This window comes from Clinocottus analis, unplaced genomic scaffold (genome assembly GCF_023055335.1).
Source record: "Clinocottus analis isolate CAN_PGR_092001 unplaced genomic scaffold, fCliAna1.0.p SCAF_17, whole genome shotgun sequence".
Lineage (NCBI taxonomy): Eukaryota > Metazoa > Chordata > Actinopteri > Perciformes > Cottidae > Clinocottus > Clinocottus analis.
The window spans coordinates 10,903,424-10,918,602 of NW_027175898.1; the positions used below are offsets into that span (position 1 = coordinate 10,903,424).

General features: G+C 44.8%; 1 protein-coding gene across 8 annotated transcripts in view; it reads left to right on the forward strand.

Annotated features, from left to right (window-relative positions):
• meis2a (Meis homeobox 2a) overlaps positions 1-15,179 on the forward strand; it is a 79,196-nt gene that overhangs the window by 13,165 nt on the left and 50,852 nt on the right. The window lies entirely within an intron of this gene.

Below are 15,179 nucleotides of genomic sequence, written 5' to 3' on the forward strand. Positions count from 1 at the left end.
CACATTCACACACACACACACACACACACACACACACACACACACACACACACACACACACACACGCACACGATTTACATGCATGAACTTGTGCACTCAAGCACTAACACATAAACATGCATAAATACGTGCACAGGTCCATGCAGTTCATATTAATCATCATGCAGGGGTTGCCAACACTTCACTTTAACCCTGTCTAGTGTGAGATCTATAGTGAATAGATGGCACATTTCTCTGTACACACATGTCCCAGTCCCTCCTTTTGCACATTGGATTATCCTGCTTTTTGACTGGCGTCCATGTAAACACATAGTCACACCTAAAAATGAACACGCTTATCCAGTGTTACACTCACGCGCAAGTGCAAGCAACAGCCACTGTAATACACCAACCTAGTAAAGAGCTTTCCAAAATGTTGCTATTTAGAGAGATGAACAAAAGCGGGTGATTAATACTATATTTCTGCCAGTTCTTGCTTGCATTTAAATCATATTAACTTTGCTCACACAACAGCCCCTAATTATGCCTCAGTGAGCCTTCTGTTATCTAGTACACGACCTGCCAAACAGTAATAATGCATTTCAAAACAAATGTATTTGAAATCATTACAGATAGCTTGTGCAAGTCACAGCTATCTGCCTTGTATTTCCGTCACGGTTTATATCAAATTTGACATGTAAATTATCAAAAGCACATGCTGTTAGTTGAATTTAGAGGTGAGGACGAGCATCAATACATTTTTAGGTTAAAATTGTTTATAAAATGCAACTGCTGCCTGAACTAAGAGAACAGATGATGAGCTCTTGGCCCTTCTTTTTTTTTGTGCCTTCTCCCTGTTTTGAATGCACCAAGCTCTCTTTTCACTGGCGGCAGAGTGTGTGTGCGTGCGTGTGTGTGTGTATTTATGTATGTTATTGTGGGTCTCTTTCTTTATCCGTGTGTGCCCTCTGGCAGTGTCCACGGTTTTGCATGAAATTTCATCACACCCTCTACACACACAAACATGCTCAAACACTCCGACGCACACTTCCAGCAGCTCGCTCAGACGGCGAAGCTGCTTGTCGTGTCCCGTTCAAGGCTATCGTTTTGTCGATTAACGATCAAATGTATCGATGATGATTTGTGTCTGTGGTGGGGCCGTTTAAATCATTTTCTCCTCTTCAGACAGAAGGAGCAGTTGGCCCATTACTGACCACAGACAGGGCTGCAGCAGACCTCTGTGGTCGGCCATGTCAGGACTAGTCGGATCACAGGCTAGTTGATGATAGCGAGGCCTTGGCTAAGCAACAGGATATGCCTGTTTGACAGTATAACCATAAAGAAAAAAGAATACAATAATATGACACTTAATTAATCCTAATACTGCTCATGCTGATTTTGCTTACTACTCCACGGTGAGCAGAGCAACAGTTACAGAAAGAAAGAGAGAAATTGCAGCAAATTAGGTGTTGGATTTTCTGATATGGACGTAATGGTATTACCTAAAAACACCATATGATTGCAAGTCAGAGGACAGAGCACAAGTGGAGTTTTTGCACTCATCTTTGCAATTGCAAGTAGCATGGGAAATGAAGACAGCAGGAACAACAGAGAGTGGAGGGGGTGGAGTGGGGTGGAGGGGGGGTGTGAGAGAGAGAAAGAAATGCACTGCCTATTGATTATCTTACACACATAAGTACAAGTGACCTGTAATCCACAGAGCACTTATCGACTCCTCTCCCCACCGTATCCAGTAACAGCAGATCAATACGGGCCAAAGACAGTTACGGTACAGCACCGCGCGCAGGGCCAAACAGACCTGGACTAGATCAGAGCTACCGCCTGACCTACACGGAAGAGTGCTAAATGCGAGGTCTTTCGTAATAAAAACAAAGTAATCAGTGTAGAATAGATGCAGAGATAAAAAAAAAAAAGGAAAAGAAAAGCGAAGCTCGAGATGTTAAAGTTAAGATTTGAAAGAGTAGAGAAGGTGAAAAAGTATGCAGAGCGAGGAAAAAGGAGAAAGAGACAAAAAAGTACGAGAGAGAGAGAGGGAGGGCAGCTGATTTAATGGTCTAATGAGGCCGTCCTCCAGCCAGTTGTTTTGTGTGAGGCATGCTCTGACCTTTCGCTCCGCTCGGGAGCCCCGCCGCCTCATTTTTCACATTCTTGCAATTACGTTAACGCTTGAAGCGCTCGCTGACTCCCGACTCTGGCCCTTCCATTCTGACACAGCCTTCCCTACACAACCTCGCCACCTTTTCCCCTCCTCTCCTCCACGCCACTCCACTCCAAGCATGAACTTGCCTCCTATCTCAATACATTTCCACATAAAATTTGTAGTCCACACTCTCATGCCCAAAGAGAAAATGTGAAATGCGCGCTTCACTTCAGTAATGGGGTCTTTAACAGCTTGGCCCCTGTTAAAAGGGGTGAAGATGTGGATCAGTTGAGGAAGACAGAATAAGATGGGAGCCAGTGAGATAGAGAAGGAGGGAGGGAAAGAGTGCGTGAGACCCACAGTGCTTTTTTGTTTCAGCTGCCAAAAAAAACCCCAACAACTTTCTTCCACCATCTTCCATCTTGAAAGGTGTGTTTTCCTATGGCGTGGAAAAATGTAAGCATCCCTGTGTCGAATATGTGACTTGAAATGGTGAGGCGTGTCTCCCAGTGACAAAGTCCAAGTGTTTTGAAAGTTTAGAAGAGCACAAGGTCTTCTTTCGTCTTTTCCTTTGGGTGATGTTCGTGGATGTACAGAAAATATAAAGATCAGCGCCACGCGCGTAACTTTTTTTTAGTGCAGTATCTTCTGTGCACACAGGATGGTTGCTGTAAACAGAGTTAACTTCCACAAATCTCCGGCTTGTATCTCAGCGTTGAGCATTGCTCTGAACCTGAGCCAAAAAACTATTTAACAAGTGCGCAAATATGTATCGCCTCGCTTGTGGAATAATTTATTGTCAAGCCGTAAACCGAGGTGAAGCAAACTCATAGATGTGAGTAAAGATTGCCAGTTAAGGTTCTGACACGTGAAAAAAGGCTTCAGTACAATACTCAGATGTAACCTCTCTCCACCCCTTGCTCTTACAGCCTTTACTCCCCCTTTTTTCTCAGAATTTCCCTCCAAAAAAGAAAATATGAATGATCACCCTCAGGGCAAATTCTGCACTCTCACTTACTCACTCTTAGAGAGTGACTCCCTATGTTCTAGCTAGATAAACAAATATCCGCGCTATTGGAGACGGTTTGGAAGGTAACACACAGTAACTTCATTGGCTCTGCTTGCACATCATTTTGATTAACAGCCCTTTGGAACTCCTCCAAGCTTATCTAGAAACATCAGAGACATCAGTTTCAGGGAGTTAAACTTGATAAATGTACATGCCTTAATATAGCATCAGTTTCCAAGCAGGTGTCCGTAACATGTTGAAACACCCAAAGTGTGATGGAGCAGCTGAGGAAATACTGTGCATGTTTGCCCACACCAAACACAGTAGAGTCAAATGCACTAAGTCATGAACTTTATATCCCCAACACTGATTCAGTACGGTAGGTAATGTTTTTCCCTCTTGCTTTATGTGTATATCCGTGTGTCTGAGTGTGTGCGTGCATGCCTCAGCTCCCGTCCACACTTGCAATTATTAGCTATGCATGAAGACTAAAATCCACGGTGACATCTTGAGTGGTGAGCAAAGGGGCTTTCTGTACAATTCTACTGTAGATGGAAAAGGCTCAACAGAAGAGAGGAGAAAGCATTTTGTACATTTTCTCAGCAATTTAACAATCCCCACGCTCTGTGGATAGACAGACTCCCCAGAGAGATGGAGAGAGGCAGAGATGGAGAGAAAGGGAGGAAGAGAGGGAGAGCTTGAGTGTTCGGCTCCAAGGGAGCATGCTGCGCTTGATGGTATTGTGGTACATTTGTGTGTGTGTGTGCGGGTGTGTACACGTGGGGAGTGTGGTGAGCTCCCTTGGCCCTGGCCAGGGGCCCCACTCAGCAAGGTCTTTGTGGTTGAGCTCACCAGAGGGGGGTCATTCCTGGTGGGGACACGACTCCTCGTGTCTGCCCAGAGAGTCCCAGCATGAAGAAGGCCTGTTGAATCTGGCATTTTCCAGACCTCTGGCGTTCTTCTTTTTTTTTTCTTCTTCTTTCCTTTTTTACTTCAGCTCAAGAAGACCCAAGCATGGTGGACGAGAAGAAAAAAAAACCCTCTTTTTTTTCACTACAACCGAAAGATCAGCAGAGTCTGCAATAAACGCGAGATGGAGGCCTTGCTGTATTTTAGTAGCGTATACTGATCAGCGAGGTGTATCGAAAATATGTATAGTTTGTGTGTGTGCATGTGCGTGTGTTAGCTGGTTCCCTCTAAGTGCCTGTTAGAGTTTAATTTAGTGTAGTAATTAAAGCTGAACACTGGCCCATAAACAACAGATAAACAATAAAGCAGACCCAAGCCCTGCTGTTTCATGGCTCTCACTCCCAGCTGTTGGAGCACTGATAATTTTTACACACTGCCCCCACCTCACCACAACACAATGCTGAAGCAACAAGGGAGTGTATGTGCTGTAAATGTGTGCTTGGGTATATTTTAAGTGTGTGATTGCAGAGGCTGAACGAAAAAGGAAAAAAAAACAAAAAAACTAAGGCCAAAGAAACACATAAACACACAGGATATGTCCACTTCCCCTCCCGGCTGAAAACACACAGAACCACAGTGAAGCAGAAAGTGTCGGCCTCGGCAGCCACTTAAACATCCAGCTCAGTGGCAACGGCGATCACATAAACATTACACCAAGTGCAGCCATTCAGCCTGTAAGTCGCCGCGTCTCACCATTAGCGGCAGCAAGTAGACTCCAGTTAAACAGAAAAACAATCTGAAAGATATACCTGCTTAATGAGGGTAACGATGCCACGGTGTTTCTCAACACGCGACCGTGTGCAACACTAGCCTTGTCACTACATGTCAGCCCCATGTTAGTCAGGTGTCTGTTGTGAAAACAGTGCAGTGTGTCTGTCTGACGGTTTGTTGGGAAGGGGCAGGGCTATTGTTGAAAGCCGAGAAGAGTTGCTGTGGAGGGGGAGAAAACACGGTACGGAGGGGATACTTTCATGATCCCATTAGCATAAGAGAGGCTAAATTATTCATGTGGAGTGCTTAATCTATGGGGAAAAGTATAGTTAATGCACATAGTTTTAAAATGGATCTCTCCCTGCCTCTGCCCTAACACCAGATTCTTGCTGGATTCAGCATTCAGAGGCATTTACGGGAACGGCTGTCACTTTCCCGTGCGTACGCACACATAGACATAGTATGTGTGGGCATATGTGCACTCTTGCTTAAGCGCCGCTGCACTTCAAGCTGTTTCAAGGGGTTCTGCTCTCAGACTCATCCCCTCTCTCCCTCTCTCCATAAGTCCCTTTCTCATCCTCTCCCTCCCTCTTTCCATTTATTCCTCCATCTCTTTCTACCTTTCTCCCCCCCCCGCCCCCCTTCCCCTCCCTCTTTTGCCGTTTCCCCTCACACTCTTCTCCTCTCCCATCCCTCTCTGTCTCGCTCTCAGTACCGCAGACTACCTGGCCCTCATCCAAAATGTGATTAAAGAGAATGATCAGCTCCCTCAGCTCCCTCCTTCCTTCCTCCTTTCCGCTCTCTCCTATTCCTTTTTTGTATGTCTCTCCGTGTTTCTCCTGACCCCGTGTTGCATTCTTCAAGTCTATAGATCATGAGAAGAAAAAAAAAAAAACACACGAAAAGTGCAAAAGCGAAGGAACTGTTAAAGGATGCGGGCTGCCACTAGAGTCAGCTCCACTTCCAGTAACATAGTCTTCAACCCACAACATCACCACCACTCCATCCTCACTGTAGCTCAAGCTTTCGCCTCTTATCTTCCCCTTCCTTCCACTCCTCTCTTTCCCGCTCTCTCCTCTCCCCGAGCACTGGTTCGAGCCTGGTCCCCCTGGTCCATAATCATAAACAGGCCCCCGGCATGACCCGGCCCAACCCAACTTGGCCTAGCTTGGCCAGGAACTGGGTCCTACACAGCAGGAAAGGCACATTAACTGGGTCAGCCTAATGTGCAAACTAATGTTTGGAGAACATAGGGAAAAAATTACCCAGATTATTCTGACAGCAGCTGAAGAGAATGTCTGTCTGTTTTGCACCATTAAGGGGAAGCTTGGGGGAGACGTTTTTTTTTCCTCTCTCTTTCTTTCTTTTCTTCTCTTTCTCAGAGAAGTAGACGTAGACCAGCTTATCTGAGATTGAGTTGAGCATAATTAAAAAGCAGAAAGAGAAATGTGTTGCAGGGGAAGTAATCATGATTGAATGAACTACAGTAAAAGGAGGGGAGTCACTCTCCCTCTCTTTTATCCAAAGGTTGGGGCATAAAACAAAGATCGACTGCCGTGCTGTTGTATCAGTTCATTATACAGTGGGTTTACACACCCATGTTCCTTTGCTGATCACTCCAGTGCACGTGGTCATGATGAGGTGTGCACAGGGGTCTGATGTAATATGGCTAAAAGGGATTTGAGCGCATGCCCCAAAGGGCATTTCCATGTCCATTAATGCTGCCGCCACTGCATTTTCACAAGGATGAAGGTGCTTCAGTTCTTTAAAGGGAGAGTGTTTTCCCAGGAAATGTTCTGTCTTGTTTCAGCAGGCTAGCCTGAAGGGGGTCAGCCAAGAAGTCACCCTTAAGAGGTGATAATCCAATTGCTCTAGTCCTCACCAGATTTGTTTTCCCCTTGTCTGGCAGTGTTTGTGTGTGTGTGTTTACAGAGAGTGTAAGCATGCGTGTGTGAATGTATTAGACATAGAAGAGGAGGCAGAGGCAGTTAGATGCCACCGGTTTCTTCTGTGTCCAACCCCGGGCCCCATTCTAGATCAGAGAGAGGTTACGGAGGCCAAGTCTGTCAAAGGCACACCTGCAGGGAAAGTCCAAAAACCCTGACTGCCAGCTTACACAGGCCGTTTAAGGTGTGCTTATTTGGAGTTTAACCCTGACTTCAAATGTCCTTTCCCTCTCTCCCCCTTTGTGTTTGACCAATGGGGCTTGCACTCTTTTACTTTCTTGCCTTTCTTCTGCTTCCCTTGGCTCTTTAATCTCCTCCACCACCCCCACCCTCCCAATTCTCCTCCCCCTAATATCCAAACCCCACATCACAGCAAAGGTCCCTCCCAAAAGACAGCAAGCGGTTGAGTCGAGTGGCTTAGCGAGGCCAGCTATAGCTTGTTCACTAGCTGTGTGGTTTTCTCTTGTGTAAACCAGGGTTTACACACTGAAGCATATTTGGAACTGAGCAGAGCAGTAATACCCTACAGGTAGTGCTTTAACCATGCTGCCATCGTCCAAGAGAGTGGGAGGATGATAAAGGAAGTGTGTTACAATCCGAGTTCTTCCTCTCTGCTGCTGATTTACACGCGCACATCTTTCACGTTTATGCAAAGCTTTTGAGGGCATTATGCAAGATAAGCTCATTTTCTAGTCTGATTCCCGCTCTAGTACATGCTTTAATGACTCTTAAAGCCAAGGGCTGCTTTTTTAGGCATAATGGAAGTCCCGCGGTCTCTAGTTTTCCACGTAGCCAGAGTGCTTTTTCCACACCTGATCACTTTTGTTCACCCATTTTATGGCTATTGGGGAGCAGGCGGAGGTGAGCGATTTGACAGTAGTTAGTGCCATAAGCCTTAATGTTTATTGGAAGCGAGCATCTAATAATTTTTGATTACCCCAGAGGAGGTATTAGCCATGTTAGTCAGCAAGGATAATTTCTTATTTACATGCCCCAAGCAGTGAACACTCTGAAGGAACACTGGGGCTAAATGCGCAACAAAACGAATCAAACATGCCAAACGAGATGCTCCATCTTGGCTGGCTGCAGGGCTGAAGCTGAGAAAACCTTCATTATGCATTTACCATAATTCATTTAGAGGGTTATCAATTTGCAGAATACAGAGAAGATGTTTGGAGGGGGAAGCAAGCAAACATCATATCAAACGAAGGAAGAGAAAAAGGAACAAGGGAAAGCAAGATGAAAAGGAGTAAGATATTCAGGGATAGCTCGGTGCCTGGATTTTTTAAAAAAATGTTGTTCCAATTACACACTTTTCCATGTTCTGAGGCAGAACTTGCATGTTAAATGCTGCAATCTCCTCTCTTTCACCAGTGGCACGCTCCGCCCCCTAAAAAAGCAGAAGCTGATTTCTTTTTAATGAAAGCCATTTGGCACAGGAATTCTCTTCTATACAATTTTTGTTGAGATTGAGGCTACGCAGAGATGTTCTAGTTCAAATATTGTCTTTCTGTTCATTTAGGGTCGCTCTTTGTTTGGCCTCTGCCCTGCTTACTCAAGGGCTTCTTGTATCTGTCTCTCAGTGTGGATTTCAGGACAGTTACTACATGTTTTCATTTTTTTTTCTCCTGGCAACACACACTGAAAGAAGAAAAAGACCTTTTAAAGCATCTTTCCCTTCACCATCAGGCAAGGATGACTAAGGCCCCATTAGAACAATTGCAGGAAACTTAGGGAGACGGGGAGTGTTTAAAAGAATGAAAGCAATCACAAAACACCACTATCTTGTGATAACCAGTGCTTGCTTTCATTATCTAAACACAAAAAAAACTCCACCTTGGAAAAATTGCACTCATTCCATAGCTTCATTCAATTCAATAAAACAATGAAACAGAGAGGTTGGAAAAAAAAGCAAGACAAAAGAAAAAAACATTTAACATTTTCCAAAGTGAGGGGGGAAAGCTGCATTGTTTTGTACGAATGCTTACTCCCAGGGATGCAGTCCTTAGACAACTGAGTGTCTGCAGGAGACATCTGTGAAGCCTGACCTTGTGACCCCGGAAAGAATGCTCTTAAGGTGGGGGTAAAACTGCCTTTACCATTGCATCATGGCCTACAGGACAGCCCAGCAGCAGCACAACAAACACAATCACTCCAGAAAATAACAACACAACCGACCAACAGTCGATGGGAAAAATAAATAAATAAATGAGGCGGAGAAGAAGAAAAAAAGAGAGCGAGACGAGCAAAAGAGAGAGAAAGAGATCCTGTAAATATAAAGAGTGAGAAAGAAAAGAAGAAAAAAAGCAATACAGACAAAAAAGGATGGACAGAAAGGCTGATAACATGCACAGAAAACACAGACAGACTTGATAGGAACTGTGCCTCACAGGCCTGGCTGTCTCTACCTCCTTTAGCCCCCCCTCCCTCCCTCCCCCGCCCCAACCCGCCCGCCCCAGACCCCCCACCCCATGAGATCATTTTCATCCTTTATGAGTCAAAAGGAAGCCTGGTTGAAAATGAAAGGTTACACAAGCCAGAGCCCAAGCCCTCGGAGTGAGAGAGGAGAAGAACCCTGCTGCAAGGGTCCTGCTGTTATTCAAAGCACCTGCCATTGTGTGGGCGCCCATCCAGGGCTATTGTTGTGCAGAAATTAGTCGTGCTCCCTTTGGCTCCCTTCGGCTCCAGAGGCATGCGGCAGACCCCCTTGTTGTTTCGGGTTCAGATACGTGGTCGGATAGATGCGTGGCCCTGGCTACCATCACCACTGGCTGTGGCCCTTTGCCCTTTCTCCCAAAACACAGTATCATTCTGGCTTTTTTTTTACTCATCCACCCTCTGCACTTCTCCAGAACACTTTCAGGCCAACATTCCTATAGTTTTCTTCCTCTTTCTTTTGTACTCCTACTCTCTTTTCTCCTTTGGTGTATATGCTTATTGTTCTTTGGAGCACCCTCATTATACCCATGGTTATATTTTAAGGGCCTCTCTCTTTGATTTTGGTCTCATGGGGAGTGAGTGGTGGGCTGGTGGGAGCTGTAGGGCTGGCCCAGCTCTCCGGGCTCCCCAGCCAGCGTCTCGGAGAGTGGGCTTGGGGGTATTGTTGGGCTGGGTACCGCTGCAGAAGCGCTGGTGCTAAAGCTGGTGCAAGGGGGTGGATGTGAGGGGAAAATTGAAAAGTCAATAACGAAGGCCGCACAAAAAAAGAGAAAAGAGGGTGAAACAAAAGGAGATGGAGAGCTTCAAAAAGCTGAGAGCTATAGCGCACTGCTAATTAATAGCATCAGAGGAACAGCTTTTTTCCTTTCCTTCTGGAACTTGAATGCTGCATATCAACTTGCGAGGCGAGGCGATTAGAAGATCGCATTGTGAGTCAGGTCCATCTCACTTCCAGACCAGCCAGTGACCATGTTATATGAGGGAGGATTGGTAATGTCTCAAGACAAAAAAATGCATTGAGGAGCCGGGAAAGCCAAAAACACTATTTTGTAATGCAACGATAACTTTATGGAAGTATTGAACCATTATTCATTGTGTTACAGAGGCATTGAATCAAGTCTGTGGTCATTTTTGAGCCGTTTCTTGTGTTTTTTCTCTTCTATGTGAATGAGATAGACTATTAAAAACACCTCTGAATATGAAGTTCAATACACCAGCACAAAGTATAGCTTCAGTTCACCATGGAACTGATCAAATAAGTAACACAGTATTTATTGTATTACATTACAGAGGACTTCCGAATATTTTGTTCACTCAGAATTACTGTGCAATATTCTCAGTAAGCATGTGTATTTTTGTTAAATTGCGTCCTTTTTTCAAAATGCATTGACGTGTATTCCTACTCCCCGTTGTCACGTAGCTAATCAAAAGATGAGGTCCAAGAAAGTGACAAAATACACATTTTGGATGGTTAGTGTGGCAGTAATTAGAACCAAGGCTCTGCAATGTGTTTTTTTTTTTTCGCAGCAGTAATAGGCCCCTCTCTCACTTTTCCTGCCATAGCAATTTTCACTGCCAACAGCTGTCAAGCCCCTAAAATCAAAATTAGTGCGATGGAATTGGGCCTTAATGAAATGACCTGCTGGATGTACCTTCAGGAGCAAGGCAGACAGTCAATACTAGCCTCGTCAAAACCCTCTCTCTGCATGCTGCGGCCCCATTAACCAAAGGAAATAGTCTCAAGTAAGTGTATTAAGCACTACTTCAACCTTCTAATTATATGTTTCCCTTCCCTCTTCATAATTCATTCACGCTTTCATTTGTTCTTAATATTGAAAAAGGCTTTTAACTGGCTTTTCTGTCCTCATGGGGTCACCAATTATATGTCACAATGTATCAGAGGAATGTCAAATGAGTCCATGTTGAATATTGGGGATAAATGTACTATCCCAGCCCACTACGATGTGCAAACATATTTACTTATGTTCCTAGTAGAAATACAACATTTCTTTACAGAATAATGTGGCATGAAGGGTAACGCCATGGAAGCCGTTGCTGTGGGCTCGTCCCACCTCTGTTTCCTTTAGAAAGACGTGAATGTGTGCCAAGGCCCAGTGGAGGACACCGGGCCCTGGTTATTGACTTGTAAAAGAGCCGGTAGGTGAGGGGTCTTGACAAGACATGAGCGTCTGACTCTCTTGTAAAGCTGTATCTGATTTCTCTGCTAGTTGGCTCCCCGGAGAGACCCGCTCTACCCTCTGTTGATCAGTCTCTCAGTCATAGCTGTATGGAAAAACGCAGCAATAAAAAGAATGAAAGAGTAGTTTTGTGATAGGAGACGCTCTTGTTGTGTATGCCATGATTCCCTGTTAGGGTGAAAATGAGAGCGAGGGGGGGAGGGAGAAGAAAGCGAAAGAATTGGCTGCTAGGTAAAAGAGTACCCAAGAGTACCTGTGTATCTCAGAAGCTATGTCCGAAGAAAAAAAAAACTCTTCAGATTAATGTTTTGGTGAGTGGGGTTGGATAGACTTATCAATAATGGCATCTGTATTTGTGTATTGTATGAAAGAAACAGAATTGCATCAGCAAGAGGGCAGACAAAGCAAGCGTTTGCTCAGCCAGATCCTCACTCCTCATAGATCTGACTAATTTATGAGGGTAAACTGCGCTGACGGACAGAGAGAGAGATGCAGGTGGAGGGAGGAAGTTTTCATTGACTCTCCAGAGTAGGCCGAGCCAAAGCCCTGGAGAGATCTCTCTCAGTTTGAACTTTATCAGGGGCTACGCTTAATCAATACACTATCGGAAAAAGAATTAATTACTAAAGCAGAATAAAACAGCCGCATTTTAAACCAAGGATTCATCAATTCTGTAATCTCTTGGTTACAGCTCAGGTGTCAGGAGGATCATTTTAGCTCCATGTAATGAGGAACTGTGGGAGTTTACCCGAACCCTCTGCCTTCCTCCTCCTCAACCTCTCCTTCCAACCAACACCCAGTTTTTATCTTCTACCTCATCAACATTTTCTTCCTTTTTTCTTTTCCATTCCATTTCCTACCTTCTCAGCTGTTTGTCATCTACCTTCAATATTCTTCTTTTTTTTTTTTAACACGTTCCCTCTTCCCTTTCCCCATCCTTAATAGACTAACTGTGTTCTTCTCTCTCATCCACCCCCACCCACCCACCCACCCCCCATCCTGCTACATTCCCTTCCCACCAAATTCCTGTCTTTGCGGGGATGGGACGAAGGGGTATTAAACTTGAAATCTCTGGTGCGAATGCTGACTGGAACGGGACATTCCCGCTGCTGCAGCCGTCAAGCCGGACATTCCTTTACTCAGGCTGGGACACCGCTGGTGTTACGCAAAGAGGGGGCATTAGGGACGGGGGAGGCTGGTGAAGTGTGTAGAAAAACAACACACAATGCTCAAATAGTAAAAATGTGTATATATATATATATATATATATATATATATATATATATATATATATATATATATATATATATATTGTCGGATGGAAATGAATGGCGCATAGGGAACACATTTAGATATTGGGGGACAGACAAGCCACATGGAGAATATCCCTTGTGTCATAATAACCTTGGCCACGCTGTTGCCACGAACAGTGCCATCCACCCCTCACAGCTCTTGACCCCAGCCCAAAGCCTGTCAACGGACTGTCCTTGACTCCCTCATAATGGGGGATTTCAAGGCAGGTTGAGAAGGGGTTATGGGTGATGAATTGGGTTTTTAGTGAGCTCATTAGGAAGCCAAACAGAGTTTAGACTGGTGGAGCGGGGCAGCAGCACAGTAATCAGTTCTGCTCGCTTTGTTCCCTGCCTCCAGGACATTTGTGTGGAAAGAAAAAGAGAGGGAGGAGAAAAAAAAAAAACTTCATGGCATTCGGCTGATGAGAGGACTGCTGAGCAGAGGCTACAATCTGATGGTTCACTTGTTGATTTATAAACCTTTTAATCCATTTACTCTACCAACCCCCCAGCTCTGTGTAGAAACCCCCATTTCTCCTGAATTCTACACTGATGCCACTGTCCATCAGGTGTGGCAAAGATGTCTGCTGTAAATCGAAGTCGTCCTCCTCTCTCAGTGTAACAACGGGGAGTTTGTTTGTTTGGTTTTGGATTCTAATTGAGGGTAGAGAATTACTGCTGATGCTGTTGTCATACTTTGCCTCAAACAGTGTAAGCTGTTCTGAATCACAAAACCACACTCTGTTTAAACTGGCAACCAGCACACAGCTGCTCTTTCTGGTGGTTTAGGTAGGAGACTTTGATATGCAATAGTTCCTAGCGGGGATTGCAAAGCTATTTCTTCACTAGCAGATGGATCCATATGATGCGTTTGCGTGCTCTCTGGCTCTTTGTTGTCTTTTGCGCTGTCTTGTCTCTTTATTCCCTCCTTACACTACTACATTATCATTCCAAAGTCGAGCAACTTAGTTGTTTTTACAAAGCAAAAAGTGTGGAAGCGGTTTGTTTTACTAATGATGCTTGTTTCAATTCAAAATAGCCCTGCTTGCTTTTGGGAAATACCTATTCTTTAATATTTGATGCATCAAATCTGAGGATTAAAGTCTGTTTCTCTGTGGGCACCTAGACCTGTTTTTCTATTGTAACAATCGTAAATTATAGAGAGAGGAGCTTCAATGTGTTCAGTTTTAACCATTAACATCGAAAATAGCTCCTCTGTACCATTTTAAGTTGGGGATAAAATAAGCACAACGTTTGTGTAGATGAAGAAGTAGACGTTTGGACATTGGCAGCCTTGTACATTTGTTTGTTAAGAAACAAGGGGTGAACCGCGATTACCTGTGAGACCAATTAGCCCCATTCAATTTGGAATTTAAGGGAAGAGCAGCGTGAGTGTTGGAGTGCAGGGCGAAGCGGGGTGGAGTTGTCAGGGAGGCAGAGTGTGAAATGTCTGGTGGAGACCCAAAGCCCTTCATTAGCCACTGATCCCTGTCTGCTGAGTGAGGAGCAGTCATGGGCATCACAGCTCCCTTTTAGTTCCCCCAAAAAAGAGTGGGATGCGGGGGTGGAGGGTAGCTACCCCATCCCCTGCAATTTAGCCCTTTGCCATTCATGCAAATTGGGTCCTGACATCTGCAACAGCCTGCCTCCTTTCTTTTATACATCTTTATTCCATCTCTTTTCTTTGGCTCTTTTTTTCCTCTTCAAATAAAGACCCCTTCAGATGGCAGCCCCTCATCTTAACTGACATACAACCTCTGCGTCTGTGTAAAAGTAGCATTTAGCTGTGTTTTCACATACACATTTAAATATGTACGGGGAAAACCGTTCAAGATCCCAGAAGGCATAAGCAGTCATTGTGCAACCCTAAAAGTACCAATTTCTGATATATTAAGACCATTTTTGTTCTAGGTAGAAGGGTAATCACACCAATAATTGGTTCAGTATAGAGCCTTGAAAAATGTGCATACTTTTAAAATCCCAAATACATTTTTTAAGGGTTTGGCAGATGATAGTCTAATGAAAAGATCAAGTGAGTTTTCGGCAGTGACTGTGGAGAAAAGGCAGTAACCCAGCAGCCTGCCCCCTTTATCCCTCTCCCTTCTGGATGAACCACTCTTCTTTGACTCCAGGGGAGAAGCTGAAAGGCGAGGGTGGCTTTGCTCCAGCCCTTATTTTGGATTAAAAGGTAAAATAGCCTCACTGGCTGTTAAAACACAGTTTTACCTCCAACCCTCCACCCCTCCCCTCTCTTTCTTTCTGGTCTGTCCACTTCAACCTGCCCTCTGTGGTAGGGATGTGCACAGTGGGGTCAACACTGCGCCTATGAGTGGAGAGAGGCCTCGTATCGGTGGAGAGGTGATAGTTATCTCCAGCATTCCGGGGATGACAGAGAGATATCTGCATGATGGCAGGGTTAGGGGGCTTAGAGAAGGGGCGGAGAAGGGAGGTACAGGAGTTGTTGAGAAACTACCC